Raw genomic sequence first — 21042 nt, 5'->3', positions numbered from 1 at the left:
TCTGATGGAATGCTGATTTCAAGGACAATTCATTCTCCTGATATTGTTTTTCATTTTAATGTTCTTTAATTTTTTGTTCTCAATTTAAACACACTCACAAATTCCATTTCTATACACATAGTATGCAAAAAGAGGATACTATATATAACAATGAATTTTCATTTCACACTGCTTTTTTCAAAGTACATAATAATTTCTAGACATCACTTTCAAATTTCCTGTTTGTCTCTGTTTTCTTATAAAAATACATAAAACACATAAAAAAAAATGTTTCAATGGCCCTGGGTTTGTTTTGTTTTGAACATCACTACTGAGAAACTATCTGCTGACCCACCTCCTATAAGCAAAAAAAAGGGGGGTGGAATCTTGTAACAAGTGCCTGAGCATATTCACATTCTACTTATTATCAAAAATTTATGGTTTTGCATTTTGTGTCCATTATAAGGTGGGATTTATCAGACATCCTCTGGAGAGATTAGTCATTGCATTGACCAGAGTTCTAAAGTCTTTCAAAGTTGTTTTTCTTTATAATGTTATTGTCCTTCTATAACTGGTTCTTTTTTGTTCTGTTCACTTCACTTTGAATCAGTTAAGACTACTCAGTTCTCTGGAATCATCTTTTTTTTTTTTTTTTTTTTTTTTTTTTAATCATTTCTTACAGAGCAATAATATTCCATTACATTTATATACCATAATTCGTTCCCCAATTGTCTAAAAGGCTATCTTAAGTATCCCTTAAATTTCAATTCTTTTCTCTTCTTCCTCTCCTCTCTTCTTTTAATACTTCCTCTAGGATCTGGAAGTTTGTTTTGCTCCAACTATTACCTTCTCCTTTATCAATCCCCCTTTCATTATTCTGGTTTGTTTCTCTATTGAACTGTGTCTTTTTACACTAAATTGTGTATATTCAAGCCTCTCTAATCCATTTCACTTAAGAATGAAGCTCATCTGATGCCCAGTCTTCCCACCTTTTTCTCCTTGTTTGTATATTCTTCTCACTATCTCGGTTATGAGAAATAACAAATTCTAATTCTCTTCTTCTTTCTTTTATCCTTCTTTCTCTTTCCCTCTTCATATCATCAAACCAAAGCCAATTCACTCTAAGGTCATCTGTTTTTCTCATTTAACTCTGTCAATACTCTAAATATATTAAGATTCTAAAAGAGTACTTGTGTTGTCTCATCCTTTTAAACAACTAAATCTTTTAAACCTTTGAACCATTTGTAGGGCTATGCCCAAAAGAGATCAAAAAAAGAAAAGGACTTCTATGTACAAAAATATTTACAGCATCTCTTTTTTTCTGGTGTCAAAGAAGTGCCTATAAACATGTGTCCATCAACCAGAGAGCAACTGAATAAAAAGATCATTTTCATCCTTTCGTTCTGAATTCCAGTTCAAAGCTTTTAGTCTCTCTTCCATAATATATGTTGAAAGTTTTATGTATCTCAATTGACTTTTTGATGTAGCTAAAGAATGTTTTTTATAAGTTCACATAATTTTTTGATGTGCCTTTCAATAGAGCTGCATAACTTGATATTATCCTTGTATAAAAATATAATTAATATCATGTTTTCCTAAAGTTTCTCTTTGACTTAAAAGCCATATTCAATTCTATATGGAATCACTGCCTTGTCATTTGTTCTTGTCATTACTGTATTGGTGGCATTTTGTAAATAAAGAACACCTTTTTTAGGTGGGTGTTAAATACTCTAGCTCACTCACTATGCTTGAATTGTTTTTGAATTGTTGATATGTGTGTGTGTGTATAATTTTTATTATTATTATTTTTTTTTTTGCTAAGGCAATTTTTTGCTAAGGTTAAGTGACTTGCCCAGCGTCACACAGGTAGGACGTATTAAATGTCTGAAGCCAGATTTGAACTCAGGTCCTCCTGACTTCAGGGCTGGTGCACTAACCACTGCACCACCTAGCTGTCTCAGGTTTAATATTTTTGCAGAAATAATAACTACAGTATATATAGCACTTTAAGATTACTCTTTTCTTTTCTTTTTTTTTTTTTTTTTGGATCATTTACATTACACTGGCTATGGTAGGGTTATTATTGGTATCTCATTTTTCTCATATTGTTTGAAGGAGGTCAGAAGGAAAATCATTATCCTACTATTATTCTTTTATACTTAACATTCTACAGATTACTTAATAGGGATGAGGAGTAGGGTAGCTGTTTGTTTGATTTTCAGAGTTTAATTTTTAAAAATTGTGATATACATTTGTTTTGTATAGACTCACTGAAAGCATAACCAAGGATAGCTTCAATAATAGAAAAGTTGATTCAATAAATTTGATCATTTCCAGTATTAATGGATAAACCAATTCCTCCATATAATTCATGGTACCATGAAAAGAGGTTTGACTCCTAATTCTATCACTTAATACCTTGTGTGAGTTCTGAGGTGCTACCTAACACCTATCAGATTGGCAAAGATAACAGAAAAGATCATGATGGATGTTGGAAGTGATGTGGAAAAACTGGGACACTCATGCATTTTTGATGGAATTGTTAATTGATCCAGCCATTCTAGAGAGCAATTTGGAAATATGACCAAAGGGCTCCAAAACTGTGCATATCCTTTAATCCAAAAGCACTACTGGGTTTGTATCCCAAAGAAACAATAAAAGGAGAAAGGACCCACATGTGCAAAAATGTTTGTAGCAGCTCTTTATGGTAGCAAAGAAGTGGAAATAAGTGAATGCCCATTAATTAGAGAATGGCTGAATAAGTTATAGCACATGAATGTAACTGAATATTATTGTTCTGTAAGAAATTATGAACAGGGGGCAGCTAGATGGTGCAGTGTATAGAACACTGGCCCTGAAGTCAGGAGGACCTGAATTCAAATTCAGCCTCAGACACTTAACATTTCCTAGCTGTATGACCCTGGGCAAGTAACTTAACTCCAGTTCATAAAAACAGAGAGAGACAAACACACAGGTACACACATACATTAGGGAAAGAGGGAAGGAGAAAGGGAGGAGGAAGGAAGGAAGGAAGGAAGGAAGGAAGAAGGAAGGAAGGAAGGAAGAGGAAGGAAAGGAAGAAGGAAGGAAGGAAGAAGAAGAAAGAAAGAAAGAAAGAAAGAAAGAAAGAAAGAAAGAAAGAAAGAAAGAAAGAAAGAAAGAAAGAAAGAAAGAAAGAAAGAAAGAAACGAAAGAAAGAAAGAAAGAAAGAAAGAAAGAAAGAAAGAAAGAAAGAAAGAAAGAAAGAAAGAAAGAAAGAAGAAAGAAAGAAAGAAGAAGAAAGAAAGAAAGAAAGAAAGAAAGAAAGAAAGAAAGAAAGAAAGAAAGAAAGAAAGAAAGAAAGAAAGAAAGAAAGAAAGAAAGAAAGAGAAAGAAAGAAAGAAAGAAAGAAAGAAAGAAAGGAAGAAAGAAAGAAAGAAAGAAAGGAAGAAAGAAAGAAAGAAAGAAAGAAAGAAAGAAAGAAAGAAAGAAAGAAAGAAAGAAAGAAAGAAAGAAAGAAAGAAAGAAAGAAAGAAAGAAAGAAAGAAAGAAAGAAAGAAAGGAAGGAAGGAAGGAAGGAAGAAAAGAAAGGAAGGAAGGAAGGAAAGGAAGGAAGGAAGGAAAGGAAGGAAGAAAAGGAAAGAAGAAAGGAAGAAAGAAAAAAGGAAGAAAGGAAGGAAGGAAAAGAAAGAGAGGGATGGAGAAGGAAGGAAGGAATACTGAAAGCATATCAACATCAGTATTTGATTGAATAAATGAATGAATCTTATATTCAATAAAGGTCAATTCAAAGCTCACCTTTTCCATGAAGCCTCCCTAGCCCATAGTAATCTCCCTCTGTATTTTTCCATAGCTTTTATTCTTTGTATTCTATTTCTGATGTTTCCTTCCATTTTGATCCTAACTTCTGTCTTGCTTCCTCAGGAATAGCTGATTTGATGATGGACATTTGTCGCCTTGGGCTTTTATCTTTTACATAAATGTCTTGTCTCCCTAAATAGATAAGTCCCTTCAGGGAAAGAACTACATTTTAAAAGGTTTTGTCTTGGGTCTGTATCCCAAATTGATTATTAAAGAGGGAAAAAGACCAAAATGTTTTTGTAGTAGCAAGGAACTGGAAACTGATTGGATACCCATCAATTAGGAATAGCTAAATAAATTATACTATGTGAATGTAATGGAATATTATTATTCTATAAAAAATAATGAGCAGGCTGATTTCAGAAAAGCCTGGAAAGATTTATATGAGCTGACACAGAATAAAGTAGGCAGAACCAAGAGAACATTATACACAGTAACAAGATTATGTGATGGATTTGACTCTTCTCAACGATTCAGTGATCCAAGATCGTTCCAATAAACTTGGTGGAGACTGAATGTGGATCAAAATATAGTAATATTCACTTTTTATTTGTTTGCTTTTCCTTTCTCATGGGTTTTCCATTTTGGTCTGCTTTTTTTTTTTTTTTTTTTTTTTTTTTTTTCACAAAATGACTAATATGTAACAATGTTTAAAATACTGTACATGTATAATCTATTTTTAAAAAAATACCTTGTGTGACCTTGGGTTAATCAAAATCTTTTTAATCTCCAATGTCTTTATCTAAACAATGAGAAGATTGAATGACCTCTAAATTTTCCTCCCACTCTAAAACTGTTCCTATGACCCTAGGTGGTTACAAATAATACATAACTTGAGAGGCTTGAGATAGATACCCCTATTGCAAAATATGTCTTCTCCCTGCATACTTTGGTTACTAATGTGGCCACTATCTTTTTGGATTAAATTACATTTCCAGGAGTAGTCTTTAAAGTGTAAATTTCATAGAGGGGTAAGATATTAATTTTTGCTTCCAAACATGATACCTAGCTAGGAGGGAAAAGGATAAAACATTGCTGTAGGGAAGAGAAAGGGGAAATTCCAGAATTTGAGGACAGGTCCGAAGAGAAAATCATAGCAAATCTTAGATGAAGGTAGTAGATTTCTTGAGGAATAGAGCCAAGAGGGAAGGAAAGGGGTTCAGAAGAAACAATTTAACTGAGGGCTATCTTTGAAAAAGAATTACAAACTGAGCAAGATTATCTGGGATAGGACTAGATCATTTCTTAGTGTCCCTTTTAGCTCTGTGGTTTCAAGATTCCATAGCTTTATGCAAATCAAAGCATCAAGATTAACATTAACCCAAGATTGAAAATAATCATGATTCCCCTAACAGGAAAATAATAACAATGAGGATATATGTGGCAATCTTGCCTGGAATCCTCCTAGTCTTCAATAGTTAAGATCCTAGCACTTATTTCAAAAAGGGCAAAGCAGACTCAATAGAATCAAAGATCTAGAGCTGGAAATATATCTTTCTATTCTTCAAATGACAGAAACAGACACAGAGAAGTTAGGAACTTCCCCAAAGTCACACAGCAAGACGTAATGGGCCAAATGCGTGCCCCCCCCCAATATACAGATAGATTTGAAATTACAGAGCTCTGCTCTATCAAATAAATCTTGTTGAGTTTATGAAGTTAATTTCCTAATAAAAATTCTAAAAATTCCATTTGCTTTCCAATCAGAAGGTTGTTCACATGCCATTGGGTGGCACTGTTGTTTATTTTTTTAACAGTAGGAGATGCATGAGTTTTAAAGTCTGTTCTGACTACCTGAGACATCTTATAGCCATGTCCTCCAAGCCTTTCTAGGTTTCCATTATTCCAGAGAGATAGAGCTGGTTCCTAGAACCAACTCTATAAAACCCTTTCCTCTCACAATGGTATTTAGACAATTAATGGGCAACCATAAAATTCACAATGACCCAGGTAAAAATTACACACAGTGCATTATTTCCAGGCACACAGCATATACTCTCCGTAATTTTTTTGTGTGTAATTTGATTTCTTTGTTTCCTTCCTATCCCAGATAAATAGCCAGCAATTGCTACTCTATTTTGTTTAGAAGTGATGAAGAATAACCTGCTATATGTGGTCTTTTCTTTCCACCAGTGTTTTTGAGACTTTGTTATATGCTGGAACCAGCACAACTAAGCTAGCATAGCCAATTTTAAAATTTTCAATATGAGCATTTACATCTCAGAAATTGGCAAGTGCTACAAATCAAAGTTTAATTTGTATTTTGTTGATTGTATAGAGTGATGGAAAAATCTTAATAATGCAGATTAAACTTTAAAGGATGTTAGAGATGCATTTTTTTTTTTTTCTCAGAGAGCCAAAACATTTACCAGGATATCCCTGTCTGGACTCCTTTATCCCATTTACTGTAATTTTCATTAAGAATAGTTCTACCTGTTGCACTAATAAAAGAATCACTGATCAACCAAAGGTCTCTTGCTATTATAGTTAATTGCCACCACTATTTGGGCATCCCAATATAAAAACCCAGGCTTTCAGACAAATGGGACTTTATGAAGAATAATGCTTCTCTCTTCCTTTTCATTAGCAGACATGTATTACTATTGGAAAAGGAGTAAATAGGGAGGAAGCAATCACCAGTGGGAACAATTGCGCACAGGAAAGAAAAAGTCAAGTACAATTCTAAAAAGAATCTCCCACTGCATCAATAACAAGAGAATGCTATAGAAAACTAGTTCTCAGCAGAAGCCCATTTGGAATAGTGTTAGCATAGAAGAACAGGAAAAGATACAGAAGCCTGGATTTTTTTTTTACAGATAGAATGTTACAAGCAAAGAGAAACAAACATGATCTAGAGAAGGGCTTCTGAAGCTTTTTTCACTGGTGACTTCTTTTTGCCTAAGATACTTTTACACAATCCCATCTCAAATCTGAGCTGAGGTTTTTCTGGCAGTATTCATGCATGCACAGTGCAAAGTGTGCATGTTGTATGTGTTCAGAAGCAAAGCTACACAATGTGAAAATGAACAAATGTTGCCAGAAACATCTTTGATTTTGCCTTTTTTTTTTTTTTTTTTTTTTTTTTTTAGCAAGGCAATTGGAGTTAAGTGACTTGACCAGAGTCACACAGCTAGTTAAGGTCACATTTGAACTCATGTCCTCTTGATTCCAGAGCAAATGTTCCATCCACTGTGTCATCTAGCTGCCCCTACTAGATTTTGAATTAATTTTTGGTTACTACATTCAGAAATCTTTTATTGTCAAATTTCCGTGATCCCCATAGTCAGTTACATGACTTTATATGGGGTTGTGACCCACAGTTTAAAAAGCTTTGGTCTAGCTTTTTAAGCTGGCATCTATGGACCACTAAGAGCTTGTGGATATATGGCTCCTATGTCTCAAGGTTACTAAAGTTCTTTTATATGTTACCTTTGATTTTCACAATCCTATGCATGCTGCTAATATTGTTTCCATTGTACAGATAAGAAACTAAGGCTCAAAGTGCTAAAAAATAAAATAAAATGACCTGCTCAAGGTTAAATCGTGAACATTGGAGCTAGAATTTAAACACGCACCTGTAGATTTCTAGTTCAATGTTCTATCCATTGTCTTGTGTGTTTATGTCTCCTCTTCCCCCACCTAGGTGTTGTTATTTAGTTGTGTCTGACTCTTTATGACCCTATTTGGAGTTTTCTTGACAAAAATTCTTCAGCAGTTCACCATTTCCTTCTCCAGCTCATTTTACAGATGAGGAAACTGAGACAAACAAGGTTAAGCTCCTTGCCCAGTCACACAACTAATATATTTGAGGCTGGTGTTCTCAACTGCAGGTACAATTCACCATCCTTCACAGCAAGCTGCCAATATAGGGCGTAGGCAAAGGCAATGGCTGAGACTCCTTTGCATTACAACCCTACCACATACACACATCAGCTCTGAGCACAATGTCTTGTAATTCATTCAGTATCTGGAGATAGATATGTCTCTGAGCCTACACAACAAGAAAATCCTTGAAGTCTCTAAAATGTATCTATTTTAAATGAAAGCTAACTAGGGCTGACCTAAATCCTAAAGTCCAAAAAAAATCTAGTGCTAGTTTGTTTCTCATTTCAGTTATAAAATAACTCCAGTTTTTTATTTTATTGCTATTGTTTCATTTTCCTATCCAAGGGACCACAGGCAATGTGGCATTTTAAAAACGTAATCTCATTATTAATGAGTCAACTTTTTAAGGGATACATTTTCAAATTTGCCTTTGAAAGGGTCCCTAAAGAAATTGTGTGGGCTACAACTGACAGGAAGAAAAACCAAGCAGTTACAATGTAAAATTAGCATGTGCATTTTCGGGGGGGGGGGGGGGGGGGGGGGGGAGGTAGAGGGGAAGGGAGAGAAGTGAGGGAGAAGTGGAGGCGACGGCATTTTCATAGGCTGCTTGAGAAATTTTGCTCTTCTTGTGTTAAGGCTGTTCAGGGAATAGTAGGAAATGTGTCTTTCTCTATATTTTTCCCAGAGTTTGGTCCAATATGGGAGCAACTAGTCAATGAGAATAATAGATTCATTTACAATGAATTGGATAGATGTGGGCTGCCTCATTTTAAATGAAGTGCTTATTAAATGTGTGCAATTGTTGTTTTATAATTAAAAGAAAATATGTGCTTGTGGGGAAAACTAGCAGAGCCTCCAAAGTATTTACCACTCACCAAGTTTGTGCAAAAGGCCACATGAAGTCAGTTACTTGCATTGTATAGGACAGAAATGTTGCAAGCTGAAGGACCACAGTTATTCGTGAATGTTGAAGATGAGGGGGACCCCACCATTCCTTATTTAAATCCTACTGACAAAGAAAACCTAACTATGAAAGTGGTGGGACCCATGGGAGAAAAAGACCTTGTTCTTAATAAAGGAGGAGATTGAACACTGGATGGTCATAAGATCATAAATTTAGTATTGAAAAAGTTTTGAAAGTCTATTCCAATTTCTTCATTTCAAAGGTGAAGAAACTGAGTCATAGAGAGATTGTTATTTGGCCCAAGATCACCCACCATTAAGTACCAAAGCAAGTATTTGAACCAGATATGTATCCCATAGATGCTTTTTATTGGTATAAGGGTTCAATGAGTGAAAAAAACTTGCTTCCACGATGCTACTTATAGTGTCAGAAACCTGCCAAGAGCATAGAACAATTAAATTAATTGCCCAGAGTCACATGGCCAATGTGTGTAAGTGATAGAACTTGAACTCAGGGTCTTCCTGCCTTTCACATATGTCTCAAATTTTAGGATGATAGATTTCAAAGAGCTTAAGGCAAAGGTATATATGATCACTTGGCCACAGTGTCTAAAAGGAAATAGATTCAAGGATGAGTCTAAAAATAAAAATCTTTTTTTAAAAATCAATATCAAGTCTTCAACATAAAGAAGATCCAACTCACTTCCAACTAATCAATGATGGACAGAAACAACTACACCCAGAGAAGGAACACTGGGAATTGAATGTAAACTGTTTGCACTACTGTCTTTCTACCCAAGTTACTTATACCTTTGGAATCCAATTCTTAACGTGCAACAAGAAAATGGTATTTACACACATATATTGTATCTAGGTTATACTGTAACACATGTAAAATGTATGAGATTGCCTGTCATCTAGGGGAGAGAGTAGAGGGAGGGAGGGGAAATTTTGGAAAAATGAATACAAGGGATAATGTTATTTTAAAAAATTACTCATGCATATGTATGGTCAAAAAAAAATTTTTATAATTATAAAATTAATTTTAAAAAATCAATATCAAGATTCTGATTTCAAGCAGTGCCCAGTTTACAAAGGTAGCATTTTCCAAAATTTACTTCCAAGATATTTGATCGGAATTCAATATAATGTTCTCCAATAAAAAGGAAGCTTTTAATAGAATGCCAGGAATGCCCACAAAAAAAAAAAAAAAAAAAAAAAAAAAAAAAAAAAAAAAGTCTATTTAACAAAAAACCTGACCAAATCCAACTAAATTCTATGAAAATTTTTTGTAAATATTTGCTATATGGATGCAAAGGAAATGAAGTTACAGAGATTTAGAAATGGCCCTTGCCTTCAGGAAGCTTACATTCTCACAGAGAAGAATAAAAAAATAAATATGAGTATTATCTTCTTATACTGTCTTTACTAATCAGGGAAGGGATAATGTGATCATAACAATACAATTCTAATGAACTGAAGAGGCGAATGTATATATACTTCATTTGCATACCAGTTGAGTTCCAGAAAATTCATTAAAATTTTACAATGTGAAACATTTTAAAGTGCACTCTATAGGGGGAGCTGTTCATTTAAAGGATTTCTGAGGGGAATTCTGCAAAAGAAAAAAGTCTTTTGTTATGCAAATAATCACACCCAAATTTCTCAGTTTTCACATTTGGACTTTGGAGGTTTCTTAAAGCTGGGTAGAGTCATAAATCAACCCAATTAACAAGGACTCTGTAGCCAGTGTCATTACTACTATAGGACTTTGCTCCTTACTTCCTTTTACACTGGAGGTTCATAAGAGTTTTAGAGTTCCTATAGGAAGGAACTTTAGATATGATTTAGTCGAATGTCCTCATTATGCAGATAACGACATGTAAGGACAGAAAGATTAAGGGACTTATCCAAGATTATACAAATCATACATGACAGAATCAGAATTTTTTTTTTAAATTAGATTTTTTTTTATTCCAAACTTAAACATATACACAATGAGCATTTCCATTTAAAAAGCAGAACAAATAAGAATAATTGCATGTAACTATGAATCTCTATTTCATAATGCTTATTTTTAAATATATAAAATAAATATATATGAATGAATATATTATCCTTTCCTCCTCCCAATTAAAAACTGAGAGGCAGAGACAAAGAGAGACAGAGACACAGAGCAAGAGACAGACACACAGAGAAAACTTTAAGCTTTTTTAACATATAAGTATAATCAGTCAAAATGGCCAGATAGTGGCTATGTAATCTTTCAAAGTTGATTTTTTGTACAGTGTTGTCCTTACACATGGTGCCCTTGTTATGCTAATCACATAGCATTGTTACACTGGTTATATGAGATAATATTTGTAAAGTACTCTGATATATAGTAGTCACTCTGTACATATTTATGCCCTTCCCTCTATAACTTCACTCTGTGTCAGTTCATACTACCCAGGATTCTCTGAAATTGTGTCTTTCATCATTTCTATTGGTACAATAATATTTCATCACAATCATATACAACAATTTATTCAGCATTCTCAAACTGATAGGCACTCCCCTTGGTCCTGTCTTTTGAATTTAGTTCTTTTCTTTTCTTTTTCCTTTTAATCTCTTCCCCTTTAGGATAAAGAAGTTTGCTTTCTTTGTGACTATTATCCTCACAGTATAACCTCAATTTCAATCTCCTCCCATCCCTATCTCCATATGTTTGCTTATGGAATTGAATATGTTTCTAGACTAAATTGGATATGTGTGTGTATGTATGTTCAATTCTCCTTTGTTTGGTTCAGATAAGAATGAAGTCCACCTGATACCTTCTCCCCCAGCTTCTTCTTCCATGTCTGTTTACTCTTCTCATATATTCCAGTTATGAACAATAAATTCCACACATCTTCTTCCTCCTTCCCATACTAGTGTATTCTTTTTTGCCTATTAAAATCCTCAGAACAACCCAACTTTAGGTCTTCTGTTCCTATTTAACTCCCTTAATACCATTTGAAGACCTTAAGATTCTTAGGGAACATGTGTTCCCTCTCCCCAATTAGAATATCAATACTCAATCATCCTACAGGTCTTGCTAATTGCTCAAATAAATTTACCTTTCTTGCTTTCTCTAAATTTTTATATTTGTACTTTAGAATTCCTACTCAACTCTGTTCTTTTTATCAGAAATGTTTGTAAAATTTTTATTTCATTAAAGTTTTTTTCCCCCACCCCACCCCAGGATCATACTCAATTTTTCAGGATAAGTTATTTGGGAGTTGTAATCTATATGTTTTCCCCCCTAAGGAGAGCTTCTAGAAACATTTTGAGAAATAGAAGCAAAAGATTCTAAACTGGTATACACCAAAGGACTCTATCTAATATCCAGAGAGTTTTCTTTCTCATTCATTTGGTTATTCATTCATTTTTGTTTTGTGTAAGCATATATCTTCCTCCTTCACTCTTCCTTAATTGAACAATTTTAAATAAAAAAGAAAACCAACATTTCTTTAATCCAACAAAACAAATTCCCTCATTTAAGCCTATATCTTTTATCTTTGGAGATGTTGTATTTCAAGAATTCTTCTTTATAGTAAACAGTACTTGTATGAACCTGAATGTAGTTCCTTAGTTCATGACCTCCACATCTCTATATACTATTTTCTCTTTGATGTGGGAACTCTGGTCTTTGGTTATGAATTCTGAGACTTTCTTGTGGTTTCTTTCAGAAGGCAATCAGTGACTTCTCTCTACCTTTACTTTGCCCTCTGATTCTAAAGGATCTGAACACTTTTCACTTATAATTTCTTAGGGGGAAAAAATCATGACTTTCGGAGAATCCAATATTTCTCAAGTTATCTCTCCTTGGCATGTTTTCCAGTTCAATTATTTTTGTTATCAGATATCTTACATTTTTTCCTATTTTTCAACATTGTCCTAATGTTGAATCATGAGTTTCTATTTCATCTATTCTAGTTTTCATGGAGTCCATTACTTAAATAACACTTACTATTTTCTGTTTTAATTAATTAATTCTCCTTCCCATTCTTTAGAGTTCTTTTCATTTTTCTTTCTCTTATTTTATTTCTTCTAAGTATTTATGTGGTACTGTGGAAAACCCACATTGTCTTTTAAATCTCTGCTTGCAGGTGTTTTGGAATTACTCTTTTCTTTTGGACTAGATATTTGGTCATCTCTATGTGGACAATAATTTTTTTCCCCTCTCAACTTTAGTTCCTGAAGTAGAACTTTGGGACAGCCCATGTTATGTTTTTGGGTAAGGTAGCTGACCCTGCTTCATCTTGCTCTGACTCATCTGAAGTCTTGGATACTAAACTCCTCTTCATCCTGAGAATAGCCTCCCCCAGAACTAGAGACCATTATTGATCACAAAATAGAACATTTTGATTACACCAAATTAAAAAGTTTCTGCACAAACAAAACTAATGCAAACAAGATTAGAAGGGAAGTAACAAATTGGGAAAAAATTTTTACAGTTAAAGGTTCTGATAAAGGCCTCATCTCCAAAATATACAGAGAATTGACTTTAATTTATAAGAAATCAAGCCATTCTCCAATTGATAAATGGTCAAAGGATATGAACAGACAATTTTCAGATGATGAAATTAAAACTATTTCCACTCATATGAAAGAGTGTTCCAAATCACTATTGATCAGAGAAATGCAAATTAAGACAACTCTGAGGTATCATTACACACCTGTCAGATTGGCTAAGATGACAGGAACAAATAACGATGAATGTTGGAGGGGCTGTGGGAAAACTGGGACACTGATGCATTGTTGGTGGAGTTGTGAAAGAATCCAACCATTCTGGAGAGCAATCTGGAATTATGCCCAAAAAGTTATCAAAATGTGCATACCCTTTGACCCAGCCATACTACTACTGGGCTTATACCCCAAGGAACTACTAGAGAAGGGAAAGGGACCTGTATGTGCCAAAATGTTTGTGGCAGCCCTTTTCATAGTGGCTAGAAGCTGGAAGATGAATGGATGTCCATCAATTGGAGAATGGTTGGGTAAACTATGGTATATGAATGTTATGGAATATTATTGTTCTATAAGAAATGACCAACAGGAGAAATACAGAGAGGCTTGGAGAGACTTACATCAACTGATGCTGAGTGAAACGAGCAGAACCAGAAGATCATTATACACTTCAACAATGATACTGTACGAGGATGTATGCTGATGGAAGTGGATTTCTTCAACATAGAGAAGAGCTAATCCAATTCCAATTGATTAATGATGGACAGAACCAGCTACATCCAGAAAAGGAACACTGGGAAATGAATGTAAACTGTTATTTTTACCTTCTGAATCCAATTCTTCCTGTGCAACAAAAAATTCGGTTCTACACACATATATTGTATCTAAATTATACTGTAATATATTTAACATATATAAGACTGCTTGCCATCTGGGGGAGGGGGTTGGGGGAGGAAGGGAAAAAATCTGAATAGAAGTAAGTGCAAGGGATAATGTTGTAAAAATTACCCATGCATATGTACTGTCAAAAAATGTTATAATTATAAAATAAAATAAAAAATTAAAAAAAAAAAAAAAAAAAGAATAGCCTCCCCCAACTCCCCTCAACATTTGAGCTTCAAAGAGTTGGATCTTCAATGTACTCTGTGGCATCACACAATAGAATACTAAAGATGTTGGATGTTCTGGGTATTTTGGCTGTTTTAGTTTGAACACTGATTTTTGTCCTCCCTGGCCATTGCTGCCCCCAATGGATTCCAACATCCCTCTCTGAGTTTCTGACCACCTTGGGACTTTCTCAAGAGAACACTCCAATTACCTCCAAACCCATAAAGCAAGGATTTGACATAGGTCGTGTGCTTCTAAGTTCAGTGGTTTTTTTCATGGCTCATCTTGAAGTAGACTGGGTATATCCCGATTTAGTAAGGACTAATTGTATGAAAACAAGAAAGAACAATTAACACATTCATTATTGAGGATTCTGCTCATAATTCTATCTTGTTCTTCAAAATGTTAGCTTAATACCCTCTTCCTTGATTACTATTGTCATTATGTGAATAGGAGAGCAAGCTTGGATCCCTGCTAGGAAAGGAAGGCATTAAATTCACTCATACTTTTGAATCAAGCACATTATCTCCTACTGAGAAACACTAATGAGTCTAATGGAGGCCAGAGAGGTTAGTTTTAACAAATAAATAGAGTAAATAGCAAACTTACAAACAAGATCCAAATTGAAGATTTTACAAATTGATTTTTTTCCTATGAAGAAGAGAGTCATTTGGGTACTTAGCTATGACATACATGTCAAAAGTGATATGACATATGTTCCATTACAGTATACTCTATTACTATTAGACTTTTGCCAGATGTTGAGGAGCCTGGAGAAAAGCAAGAACAGCTGTGAGCCTGAGGCTACTGGGGGCAATAGCAGCTGCCAATTATTGCCCAGGACTATGTAAGTGAATCTGAATATAGCCTCAAGGCTAGTTAGTGGTAGTCTTGGAAGGGTTGGAAATTGACTGAGTGTGCTGAAAGATGGAGCCTAGATGCATTACTAGTCCCTGGAAATTCACAATGGATGCAGACCAAGAGAACTGAGTCAGTGTGAAGTAGGAGCTTCTAATGAGGGAATGAATGATTTGAATGAGAAGGCAGTGAGTCTTAGGACAAGTGTAGACTTGATATACCCTAATTCAATCAATCAACATATTTGTGTCGGATTCTGTGGTGGGTGCTAGATATATAAATACATAGAATAAAATATTTCCTACTCTCAGGGAGCTTATATTCTATTGAGAGAGACATTGATTATTAATAAGTATTTAAAGAAAAATGCTAAGTAAATATTACATAATTAAATATTATTTGCACACTGAATCCTAATCCAAGAGGGACTAAATCCTATTTCCCTATTTTTCCACTAACATAGAAAGGCAATCATTAATCCAATTTATCTCAAAACACCTACCAATCAGATTTTTCTAAATTCTTAGATTCATAGATTTAGAACTGGAAAAGGACTTTAAAGGTCATGGAGTTGAACCCCCTCACATTACAGATAAAAAAAATGAGGCACAATGAAGTGCAGAGATTTGTCCAGGATCGTTAGCCTAAAATGTGATCATGGGACCAACCAATGAAGACTTGTGAGAGCATGTGCAATATCTATCTGGACACTTGGTGAAACCCTCCTAGAAATTCAAGATAGATTCTCCCCCCTTCAGAGCAAATGCTGGCATGAAGGTATCTTCTCTCACTGCTTAGTGGCCAAATGCCTTTAAATTGGCTGTTGAGCCATAACTAAGTGTGCATATAAAATTCTCAAACAAATGAATTCACACACTTTCTCTCAAGCCAGGAAATAAGAGCAGTGGATCTTAGTAACCTATGTCCATGAATAGCACAATGAAGTGTGCTTCTTCTGTCTCCATTTTCTTTCTTCTTTCATGATCTAAGGTAATGTTATCAGAGATGGATGGAATAGAACCTTGTGATCTTCAAAAGATTAAAAGAACTGCCATAGTTTCAGCAACTGGAGTTGATATCAGTCTTCTAGTAGTTGCATTTGAGCCTGGTGAGGGATCGAGAGAAGAATTCTGCAAAGAATTCATTTGTTCTCATTTTTGAAACCATGTAACAAGTAACCATCAATGAAATAATGAACAAAAAAAGGATGGGCTTCCATGACTCCTAATGGGAGGTGAGAGGAGACTGCCCACTTTATAATACCTCCCCATCTTCAAGGAGAGACCCAGTGCTCTCATGAGGATGCCTATCTACTTGCATTTTTTCACTGGGATATCCTCAGTGACTTCCAAAAATATTCCAGCCTAACCCTTCTTCATTTCTTCAAAGTAAATGGATGCATCCTAGAGCTAATCCCCTTAGTTCCTAATTAGGGAATAATATGATAGTTGGCTAACAAGTTGACTAATAATGAACTTCCAGAATAAAATACATATTTCCTTGTTTTCTATTTAAAGTCCTTCATAAGTCGAGTCCAATTTATTTCTCTAAGAGAAATAATTTCCTTATGTAACAGTCATACTATCCTATTTGCTGCTCTTTATGCATAACACTCAATGTCCCATTGCCATCCTTTGCACAACCCATTCCCTAGGTCTGGAATCACTCTCTCCTCACATTTGCCTTGTGGATTCTCTAGTTCTTTTCAAAATTCAGCTCAAGTGCTACTTCCTATATGGATCTCATTTCCTCAACTATCAGTACTCCTCTCCCCTCCAAAAAATTACTCCCTATAATATATAGCTCTATATTTATTTACATATCTATGTGTTTTTCTCCTGGTAAAATGCAAGCTTCCTGAGAACCAGGACAGTTTCATGTATCTTTGCATGTCTAATATGTAAGACAGCGCCCAGCACAAAGCAGGCTTTTAATAAATCTTGTTAATTGATATCCATCCCAAAGGCATTTATATATGAGCAAGAGCTCTCTAGAGGCCTGATACCTCAACCTGAAAAACTTTTAATGGAATTTCAGGCTTTGTGACAGGCTCAGGGAAAAGATCTTTAGGGGATATAGAAGTCTTTTGTATTCCCTCAAATCACTACATCAATGTATAAAGCCAACTTTCACAGTGCTCCACACACATGCTCTTTTTTTTTTTTTTTTTTTTTTTTATCCTGGGGGGAAAATTGCATAAATTCCACAGATGCACTTCCCAAGTCTAATGAAAGAGGAAACTAATGCTGTGTGGCACGTGTACTGCCATAACACCACTCTACCACCAGAGGACAAGCTAGAGCAAAGCTGCCAGATGTGAAAGTCCCTATTATATAGCAAGGTCAGAAGCAAGGCTTGTCTAAACCGCATAATGGCCCCTGGCAGCAAAATCTTAAGGCAAACAGAGAGACAGAACTTTTAGGATCATGCAGTCCTCAGTTCAGAGCTGGACCCAAGCTTAAAGGTCATCTAGGTCAGATTTCTTTTTTTACAAATGGAGAAATAGAGATCTATAAAGAGAAGGGTTTATTAGCCCAAGGACACATAGGGAAAGCAAGTGGCAAGGTTCAAGCCTCAACCATCTAAATTTTCCATTTTTCAGAGGCTAGAGGTGAAGTCCCATGTTTGGAGTACAGAAAACTGCATTCCTTTGGGGAGTGGGCAGAATTAAAAAGAGGTACTGTTAAAGCAATCTGCTGTTCCCTCACAGATTCTCTGGAAGGCCCATGCATGTTAGGATCAGCCTACTGAAAAGCACAATAGGTGTCCACCTCTGTAGGCTGTGTGAACTGGCAGCTTTGTCTCCTACCACACAGACCCTACACAAAGACTTTATCAGGTCCTTTTCTCACTTAAAATTACTTCCTTCTTTTTTTTTTTTTTTTTTTTTTTTTTTTTTGTATGTTATAATGAATAGAGGGGTCTGTCCTGGAATCAAAATGACTCATTTTCATGATTTCAAATCTGGGTTCACTGGGACAGTCACTTCACCCTATTTACCTCAGTTTCCTCATCTGTAAAATTAATTGGAGAAGGAAATGGCAAACTACTCCAGTATCTTTGGCAGAAAAATCCCATTTGAAGTCACATCTCTAAAACAACTCAACAACAACATTATGATATTCTATTACTTATAATTAATTTTACTCTCCTGAAAAGCATTCCTTTGGTTTAAGGCATTGTTCCTTGGTGAAATATAAGTATGCTTGGAATTCTATTTAGCCATTTATTAATCATTATACAGAGACCCATCCTCCTCTGAGTCAGGAAGACCTGGGTTCTAGGATCATTTCTAACATACAATTGTGAAAAACAAAGAATGGTCAGAGAAAGCTGCTAAAAATATGTTCAAATCTGTTTCAGCTTCTAGTACAAGCAGATGAGGCCTTTCTCAAAAAGTCTTCTCAAGAAGGCATCTTAGCTGTAAAAACCCACCAAAAAATACCTTCCAGGCCCAGGAAGAAAAAAAAAAAAAGCATTAAGCATCTTTGAACAGTGTTGAGCAAAAGGCAATTTGTTCTCTGGATCTCTGAAGAAGAGAATAAAGAACTCAAAATCCAGAATCAGGCCCAACCCATGAGGGAGGGAGGAATGCCTTAGCCTTTTTTGTCACAATGGTAAAAGTAGTATGGCAAGGTGATGGTGTTGAAGGTAAAAGACATGGTACAGTGTCAAAGGCCCGCTCTGGTAAATAGGAAATGGTTACAAATTCCACTTCTGATATTTATCACCTATATGAAAACAGACAAGTTATTTCACATTCCTAGACCTCAGTTTCCTAATCTGTAAAATAAGGGTTTGGACAACAGAACTTCTGAAATTCCTTCTCACTCTAGTTCATGATTCTATAGCCAACAAAGAAAAGGAAATGACTCAGAAGCTCTGAGTCTCAGCCCTAATTTAAGGAGCTATGACTTGAGCAAATATTGAAGAAATAAGACTGACACAGAGGCCAGTGTGGTTTTTCTCTCTCCTTGAGTTTCTTTATCTGAACAAATGCTACTTGTCAGTGGGTGACCTTGGCTGAAAACCATATCACTGCCATGGAACTAAAGTTCAGAAATAGCTCTGTATAGCTCTGTACAGAGCTGGATTCAGCTTCATTGATGTTGTTTTTAAACTCCCACAGCCACCTCAGAGTAATGTAAGCTACTAAGGGAACTATTTGTTTGAGATTTTTGTCTTTTCCCAGCATCTAACCTAGTGCCATGCACAGAGTTAAAGCTTAATGTTTGTTGAATTTAAATGAATTGAATTCTTATAACAATCTCAAAGTTCTATGAAGTCTGCAAGGGCAGAGACAATTCCAATTTTGTCCTTTCACCACCAGCACCTAGCACAATGTCTGACATACAGTAGGTGCTTAATAAATGGTTGCTGAAGATCAGTTTTGTGACAGTCATTTTACAGTATGTCACTCTACTTTTTAATGCACCAAGCAGCTATCTAATAATTGCCTATCTGCATTAACAGAGGAAGTTGTCTTGCTAAAAATGACCTACAACAGTGAAATCAAAGGTCGAGGTCTCCTTTCTCTCCCCCCCACCAAAAAAAAAAAAAAAAAAATCAAACAAACTTGCTTGCGTGTGAAATATTTTATCAGTTCATTTCTAAGAAGGCAAACTTTGTCAAAAAATCAAGCTCTAAGGCATTGCCCAGTGAAGGTGAGCTAAGGACAACAAAGAGATAATGGATACTTTGGGGGCAGGCTGACAACCAAAGAGTAGAGCAAAAAGATGAGAAGATACTGATAAAATTTTGCAATCTTTCTTAAAGCTGCCCTACCTGCTTTTCTACACAGTAAATACTATATAAATATTTTAGTTGGCTGGATTTGGGGATCTCATTCCTATCCCATTGTGCAACTTTCCATTCTTCCAAGCCCAAAAGACACAGAGTCAACCAGTGACCTTGCCTACCCACTCAGACTCACAGCCACTTAGATGCTACACACTTATCAAAGAATTTTCTTTTGGTATCCAGAATCCACAAATATGCCCAAATCTCTTACAATAAAGCTTACTCATGTCAAAAACTAAACACTCAACTTCTTTCTCACCTTAAAACCAGCTCTCCTCTTTCTAATCCCAATTTCCATCAGTGGTATTATCATTTTTCTTTTCTTTTAAATAGGTCTTACCACTTTTCCAGTCTTCCAGAATCCTCTTGAGCATCTGGGGAAAACAGTGGAACCAAACTGACTTCACACATTACAGATTTGTTACAAAACTTCAGCTGGGTATTTAGGGTTCATTGAGAACCTAATTCATTCCAAAACTTTTCTTTTTTCCCATCCACCAATAAAATCTCATCTCCACACTCAGGGCAAATTACAGACCCTCCTCATTCATTGGGGAAGGTTGAGAACATCCTTCAACCTTTTTTCTATAATTCCTTACACCTTGTCTGCACTATCATAACTTTCTCTTCTTTTCCTCTGGACCTTACTATCCCTATTCTTCATTAAGATTAATTATTACTTGTAGCTTTGATCTCTATTTCCTCTCATATCCTTCAGAACCTAATCTAGAAGTCATCTCTTTTCCCTCCCTCATGCTTCTATGATCTCTCACTTTTCACTGGGTTTTACCCTATCTTTTGTTCACTAAAGTAGCATGAAATACTTTCTTAAATACTTTGCAACAATCTAAGCATACTGGGAACATAATATTCCCCTGGTCTACTTACCTTGCCAAATAAGAAGTTTGTCTGGTTTGACTTGTTTTTAATGAAGCTATGCTGGCATTTAGCATTACTGCTTCCCTTTCAAAATTTCCACAAACACATTAATAATATGTCTAGAATTTTACCAGAAAGAAAAGTAAAGCTCATTGGGCTATAAGATATAGACTTCACTCTCTTCCCTTTATTGGAAAACTAAAATGTTTTCTCTAGTCAGTCTCTCTCAGCAGTCACTACCAGGTGATACAGTAGATACAGCCCTGGATGAGGAGCCAAGATGATGTAAATTCAAATCCAGCCTCAGACATTTACTAGCTCTATGACCCTAAGCAAATCATTGAATCTCTGCCTACCTCAGTT

The 21042-nt window shown here is 35.3% G+C and overlaps 1 long non-coding RNA gene across 1 annotated transcript in view; it reads right to left on the bottom strand.

Annotated features, from left to right (window-relative positions):
• Nucleotides 1–20556, bottom strand: part of LOC141553548 (uncharacterized) — a 33048-nt gene extending 12492 nt beyond the window's left edge. Inside the window, exon 1 of the long non-coding RNA XR_012485514.1 lies at nt 20141–20556. This is a non-coding gene — a long non-coding RNA (uncharacterized LOC141553548). The remainder of the gene's footprint in view (nt 1–20140) is intronic.
• Between the last annotated feature and the right edge of the window lie 486 nt (nt 20557–21042).

This window comes from Sminthopsis crassicaudata, chromosome 2 (assembly GCF_048593235.1).
Source record: "Sminthopsis crassicaudata isolate SCR6 chromosome 2, ASM4859323v1, whole genome shotgun sequence".
NCBI lineage: Eukaryota > Metazoa > Chordata > Mammalia > Dasyuromorphia > Dasyuridae > Sminthopsis > Sminthopsis crassicaudata.
Note: the sequence above shows the minus strand (reverse complement) of the source record. Positions and strands in the feature narration are given on the sequence as shown.